This window comes from Arachis ipaensis, chromosome B10 (genome assembly GCF_000816755.2).
Source record: "Arachis ipaensis cultivar K30076 chromosome B10, Araip1.1, whole genome shotgun sequence".
In the NCBI taxonomy this organism is placed as follows: Eukaryota; Viridiplantae; Streptophyta; class Magnoliopsida; order Fabales; family Fabaceae; genus Arachis; species Arachis ipaensis.
Genome location: NC_029794.2, coordinates 40466039 through 40473905, shown reverse-complemented (window position 1 = coordinate 40473905; position 7867 = coordinate 40466039).

Sequence of the window (7867 nt, the reverse complement as noted above, 5' to 3'; positions counted from 1 at the left end):
ACATTGTAAGAAGATAGCTCATGAAAGCAGGGAACATAGAATCAAGCACTGAACCCTCACTGATGATGTATGTGCACTCTAGTCTCTTAAATGTATAGGGTAATCACTTTACTCTTCTCTAGTCATGCTTTCTAAAATTTGTTCTTCACCTAACCAATCAACAATAATTAATGTACCCATGCAAACATCATGAGGCGTTTTTAACATTGTAATGGGGCTAAGGTAAGGGTAAGGGTATATATATATATGGCTAAGTGAGCTATAAATTGAATCTTTAATTAACCTAAGCTCTCACCTAACATACATATACTCTATATAACTCTAGAATCATGCCTAGCTACCCAAAAATTTCCCACTTGCATTACATACTCATGCATTAACTTTCTTCTTATTTTTATCACATATGCATTGATCTTGGAGCTTAACTTAACTTAGAATTGGAGTAATTTTGTCCCCTTATTTATTTAAATATTTATTGATTTTTTTTAACATGAAAAATAAACATAGCTTATCAATGCAGATGGATTTTTAATTTTTTCTAGTTTCACATGAGTAGGTACCCAAATTTCCATTAATTTATCATGACACATTCCCTTATTAACCCTTGTTCCCACAATTTTCCCATACTTAATTAACACACAATTTCTATCTTAAGCTAACCAAAGATTCAATTGGGATATTTAATTGTTTTACTGCTTAAGGCTAGTAATGTGGTAAAATATAGAACAAATGGGATTAAAATGCTCAAACTGGCTAACAAAGGTAATTTAAAGGGTAGGCTTATTTGGGATAAGTGAGCTAAAATTAAACAATGGCCTCAATCATATGCAAGCATGTAAATACATTAAACATTGGACATATAGAATGAAACAAAATAAAGATCACAATCATAGAGAAGTAAACACACAAGAATAAAATATTTATGGTTAAATAATGTAACCATATAATTAAGCTCAAATCTCACAGGTTGTGTGTTCTTAGCTTTTTAAACTTATGTTCCAAATACAACTTCAAACAAGTTTTAACACAAAAGTTTTTATTTAAGTTAGTGAAATTTTTCAAAAATAAGGTCTTAGAAGAAACTTATTATTTTAAATCAAGTGGAACATGCATGCAACTAATTATTACTATGCAGTTTATCCTATTCTAAACAGAAGAAAAATTAACTAAATGTCCTATTTTATTGGTGTTTAGGGAAGAGAATTTACCTCCGGAAGTCAGGTACTGACTGACCTCCCCACACTTAAGGCTTTGCATCCTCCTCGGTGCCATCTGTCAGGAACAAAGGGTGGGTGGTAGTAGTATTTCCACTATTAGGACCGTCATGGCTCCCTGTGCTGGTAAATGAGGTGGAGTCCGAGGCGTCTGGGTCGTCGTTAGATCTGTATTTTCCCATAAATAGCTCCTTAAGATATGTGAATCGGCACTGGTTACGGTGCTCTCTTAGCTTTTCTTTGTGTTCCTGCCAATCCAACCTTTCAAGTATTTGATGGAGCAGTTGGTTAGTTGTGGGTGCTTGTGGTGTGGAAGAAGAGGGGATGTCTTCTGCTGGTTCTGTGCTCCGGTTGATAGTGGCTGCTGGAGGTCTGATATATTTTCTGTTAGGGACGTGCTGATCATCCCATAGAAGCATAGCTTTGGTGTCCCCAGCTCTGTAGGAGACTCCGGCTACTGAGACGAGATCTGAAACCAAGGCGGGAAAAGGTAAGTTACCCGCAATTTGTATGTGTCTCATAGCATCCTGAATGTGTCTTGGTAAGTTTAGAGGCTGGTCTGTAAGATACACCAGAGTAAAACAGCCATGTCTGTAGTGAAGGAGGACTCGTGAGTGCTCGGAAAGACGTAATGAGACATAATCTGTGCCCATACTCGAGCCTCCAAGGTAAATGTTGAAGCCGATATGCCCTTAGGTCGGGAACAATGGTATCCATAGATCCATAGGCTGCCAGGTTGTGTGATAACTATGAGAACGGCGTCCCAGTCGAATTGGTATGTCTGGCGCTAGAGTGAGGGTTCTTGGAATGCGTCCAATCCTTCTGGAGCAGGGGAAAGATCTAAATCTTGGTGAATGGCCTCTTCAGTTATAGGGACTTGTTTCTGACGGACGTAGACAGACTGCATGGTTGGCATGTGAAAGTTGGAGTAGAATTCGACTACCCAAGAAAGATTAACCTGCCGTGGCTGTCTCCGTAGGAATTCCCATTGTCTTTGCTCAATGCGGGGCTCAACAAATTCAGCAATGTGGGTTGGGAGGATAAGAAGGTGCTCATTGTTATAGTTCCTTGCTGCCAGGATGGGTAACATCTGCTCATACTAGCGGTTAGGAAATTGTGCAGTGTCCTTAGCTGGAAAAGCTTTTTCTTTTTCATCGACCTTGATGATCCTCTTGGTTTGTTTTGTTGAGGGTGTCACCGCTGTTGAAGATGGCTCTGCCACTAATTCTCTTTTTGTTCCTCTCCTTGTTGGTGGTTTGTGAGTAGCTTTCTCCTTTCCTTTCTTGGTGGCCATCCTGAAAAAGGGAAGAGAAAGTAATATGTAAAGCGAAGAGTTCGAGCAAGGGAGCGAACATTATGGTTGATAATCAATGCACGTGAAAGAGGGATGTTGTTAACACATGGTCTAGACTACATGTGAAAATTTCATCAAAGGTAATATAACAAGTGCATGTGATGGCAATTGAATGCGAGATGTTTATTGGCATGCCAGCAAAGGCATGAGTAGCACAAATCAAGCATTCAATGTCCAAGTAAGATTACCAAGTCTTTCAAACTGGCAATCTATTTTTATTGACAATTATTTGAAATTAATATAATATAAAAGGGGTTTTGTGAAAAATAGGCATTAAAGTAGTAGTGTAGAATAAGTAAAAATAATGTGTAATGCCATACAGGCGTTTTCACAAACACTTGGCATGCATGTTGAATACGTTGTTAAAAATATAAGATAGAACATGCAAGCAACCCTTTAAAAGGTAATATTAATTGTCAAACAATTCATAATAACTCACAAGAAAAATATGAAAGAAGATAATGACCCAAATAAATTTCTAACACCAATTAAAGGAATAAAAAGAAAAGTAAAAGGAAAATAGAATGTAGATAATGAAAGGAAAAGAAGAAGTAAACATAAATAAAAAAATAATGGAAAAATGAAAATAAATAGAGAAAGAAAAGAACCTTGATAATGGATGTGAAAAAATAAGGAAGAAGAAGGTAAAAAGTGAGAATGGGTAGAGAAGGGGGAAGGGGAAGAAAGAAATAATAAGGGAAAAGAAAAATAAGGATTTGGGAGAAGAAAAGATAAGAGATTTTGGCTGATCTGGATATTCTGTGCGCCGCATGTGACGCGGACGCGTGAGTGACGCGGTCGCGTGATGTGCGATAAATACAGGTGACGCGGACGCGTGGGTCACGTGGTCGCGTGACCTGATTTGTGCGATTGGCGCGAGTGTAGCCTCGCGTTCGCGCAACTCACTGTGTTAAACTCATTTTGCCAAAACTTAGGGTGACGCGTTCGCATGGATGACGCGATTGCATGAGTGGCCATGTTTGGAGGACGACGCGGCCGCGTGGGGCAGGCGGTCGTGTGATGAGGTTGGTGCTTCTAGCATCATTCCAGCCCAGCTCCATCGCAACTTGCTACCATACACCTCTTTTATGTCGATTTTTAGGGTCACGCATTTGCGTGGGTGACGCGAACGCGTGGGAGGCTTATTTCCCAAATGACGCGAACGCGTGGGAGGCTTATTTCCCAAATGACGCGGCCACGTTAGTGACACGGTCGCGTGGGCATGTTTGTGCCTAAGGCACGCCTCCAGCCACGTTTTCGCGTGACTTTCTGTTTAACTTTCTTTTCTTTATAACGCACTGGTGACGCGGACGCGTCTGTGACACTTACGCATCGCGTGCGTGTTGCTTTTTTTTTTTTAAAATAAGATATGTTGAATGCTAATGCAAATGCAAACTATATGCAGCTATATGCATGGATTATGAGAAGAGTAATTAACCTCATAAAAATAAAATAAAGCAAAAATTAAACTAAGACTGAAACGGAACGATCATACCATGGTGGGTTGTCTCCCACCTAGCACTTTGCTTTTACGTCCTTAAATTGGACGCTCGTTAGGCTCATTCTGCTTCTATTGGTGGGTCTTCCAAGAGAAAGGCTTTCTCACCTTACAATTGGGAGCTAGTAGGATGACGCAGATGGAAAACTCCGTATGGCTCTACCTTTTCTACTCTGTATGGGCCTTCCTTTCTTGATCTCAGTTTGCCTGGCATAAGCCTCAGTCTGGAGTTATATAGAAGAACTAATTCCCCTGGTCTGAATTCTCTCCTTTTTATATGCTTGTCATGGATAGCCTTCATTTTCTCCTTGTAACGTCTGGAGTTGTCATAAGCTTCTAGGCGAAGGTTCTCTAGTTCTGCTAATTGCAGTTTTCTTTCAGCACCAGCTTTCGTAAGATTCATGTTGCACTCCTTCATAGCCCAGAAAGCCTTGTGTTTTACCTCTACTGGAAGGTGGCAAGCCTTTCCGTATACCAAGTGGAAGGGGCTCATCCCAATGGGTGTTTTGTACGCTGTTCTATATGCCCAAAGTGCATCTTGTAACCTGGCACTCCAGTCTTTCCTTTGAGGTTTTACTATCTTTTCCAGAATACGCTTGATTTCTCTGTTAGAGATTTCTGCTTGCCCATTGGTCTGGGGATGGTAAGCTGTTTCTATTTTGTGAATAATCCCATCCTTCTTCAATAATCCTGTTAGTCTCCTGTTACAAAAGTGGGTGCCTTGATCGCCCAGGATTGCTCGTGGTGATCCAAAGCGACAAATAATATGGTTTCTAACAAAGGAAACAACAGTGTTAGCATCATCAGTACGGGTAGGAATTGCTTCCACCCATTTAGAAACATAATCTACAGCTAACAGTATATAAAGGTAACCATTAGAATTTGGAAATGGACCCATGAATTCAATGCCCCAAACATAAAAAAATTCACAAAAAAGCATAATCTGTTGAGGCATCTCATCCCTCTTGGATATATTACCAAACCTCTGGCATGGGGAACAGGATTTACAAAATTCAGCAGCGTCTTTAAAAAGAGTAGGCCACCAGAATCCGGAGTCTAGAATTTTTCTAGATGTTCTTTGAGGGCCAAAATGTCCTCCACTCTTAGATGAGTGGCAAGCCTCTAAAATAGACTAGAATTCTGATTGAGGCACACACCGTCTAATTACCTGGTCAGCACCACACCTCCATAAATATGGATCATCCCATATATAATATTTGGACTCGCTTTTCAGCTTGTCTCTTTGGTGCTTAATAAAATTTGGAGGAAAAGTGTGGCTAACTAGATAATTAGCTACAGGCGCATACCAAGGGACTACCTCAGATACTGCTTGTAAGCTATCAAATGGGAAATTATTATTTATAAGAGTGGAGTCACCCTTAATGTGCTCAAGGCGACTCAGGTGGTCTGCCACTAAATTCTGGTTACCACTCCTGTGTTTAATTTCTAAATCAAATTCTTATAGCAGCAGTATCCAACGTATTAGCCTTGGTTTGGACTCTTTTTTAGCTAATAAATATTTTAGAGCTACATGATCTGAGTACACTACTACCTTAGCACCAAGTAAGTAGGCTCAGAATTTATCCAGAGCAAAAACAATAGCAAGAAGCTCTTTTTCAGTAGTAGTGTAATTAGATTGAGCAACATCTAAAGTCTTAGATGCATAAGCGACTACAAAAGGATCCTAATCTTCGCGCTGAGCCAGCGCCGCTCCTACTGCATGGTTAGAAGCGTCACACATAATTTCAAATGGCTAGCTCCAGTCTGGTCCTCTCACAATTGGAGCTTGAGTTAGGGCAATCTTCAGCTTATTAAATACTTGCATACAGCTCTCACTGAACTCGAACTCAATATCTTTCTGCAGTAATCTAAAGGCAATGCTACCTTACTAAAGTCCTTAATAAATCTCCTGTAAAAACCTGCATGGCCAAGGAACGAATGGACTTCCCTCACAAAGGAGGGGTAAGGAAAACTAGAAATAACATCCACCTTTGCTGGATCTACAGAAATGCCAGTATTAGACACAACATGTCCTAGCAAAATTCCTTGCTTTACCATAAAGTGACATTTTTCAAAATTTAATACAAGGTTTGTACTAACACACCTGTCTAATACTCTAGATAAACTATCCAAGCAAAGGCTAAATGAATCACCATATACGCTAAAATCATCCATAAAAACCTCCATACAGTTCTCAATAAGATCTGAAAAGACACTCATCATGCATCTTTGAAAAGTAGCAGGTGCATTACTGATGAGCGGATAATTTATACGCTTTTTGGCATTGTTTTTAGTATATTTTTAGTAGGATCTAGTTACTTTTAGGGATGTTTTTATTAGTTTTTATTCTAAATTCACATTTTTGGACTTTACTATGAGTTTGTGTGTTTTTCTGTGATTTCAGGTATTTTCTAGCTGAAATTGAGGGACTTGAGCAAAAATCAGATTCAGAGGTTGAAGAAGGACTGCAGATGTTGTTGGATTCTGACCTCCCTGCACTCAAAGTGGATTTTCTGGAGCTATAGAATTCAAAATGGCGCGCTCTCAATTGCGTTAGAAAGTAGACATCCAGGGCTTTCCAGAAATATATAATAGTCCATACTTTGATTAAGGATAGACGATGTAAACTGGCATTAAACGCCAGTTCCATGCTGCATTCTGGAGTCAAACGCCAGAAACAGGTTGCAAAGTGGAGTTAAACGCCAGAAACAGGTTACAAACTAGCGTTCAACTCTAAGGAAGATCTCTACACGTGTAAAGCTCAATGCTCAGCCCAAGCACACACCAAGTGGGCCCCAAAAGTGGATTTCTGCACTATTTACTTACTTCTGTAAACCCTAGTAACTAGTTTAGTATAAATAGGACTTTTTACTATTGTATTTACATCATCTTTGGAACATATTTAGTTTCATCTTTAGATTATGTTTGGGGGCTGGCCATTCGGCCATGCCTGGACCTTATCACTTATGTATTTTCTACGGTAGAGTTTCTACACTCCATAGATTAAGGTGTGGAGCTCTGCTGTTCCTCATGGATTAATGCAAAGTACTACTGTTTTTCTATTCAATTCGACTTATTCCGCTTCTAAGATATCCATTCGCACCCAAGAACATGATGAATGTGATGATTATGTGATGCTCATCATCATTATCACTTATGAACGCGTGCCTGACAAAAACTTCCGTTATACATGCAAACAAGCTAGAATGAATATCTCTTAGATATCTAATACAGGGGACCGAGTCCGAGATATTAGAATCTTCGTGGTATAAGTTAGAACCCATGGATGGCCATTCCTGAGATCCGGAAAGTCTAAACCTTGTCTGTGGTATTCCGAGTAGGATCTGGGAAGGGATGGCTGTGACGAGCTTCAAACTCGCGAGTGCTGGGCGTAGTGACAGACGCAAAAGGATAGTAAATCCTATTTCAGTATGATCGAGAACCGACAAATGATTAGCCGTGCCGTGACAGAGCATTTGGACCTTTTTCACTGAGAGGATGGGATGTAGCCATTGACAACGGTGATGCCCTACATAGAGCTTGCCATGGAAAGGAGTATGATTGATTGGATGAAGACAGCAGGAAAGCAGAGGTTTAGAGGAACGAAAGCATCTCTATACGCTTATTTGAAATTCTCCCCAATGAATTACATAAGTACCACTATCCTATTTTATATTTTATTTATCTTTTACTTATCAATTCATAAAATCAGTTGAATCCGCCTGACTGAGATTTACAAGGTGACCATAGCTTGCTTCATACCAACAATCTCCGTGGGATCGACCCTTACTCACGTAAGAT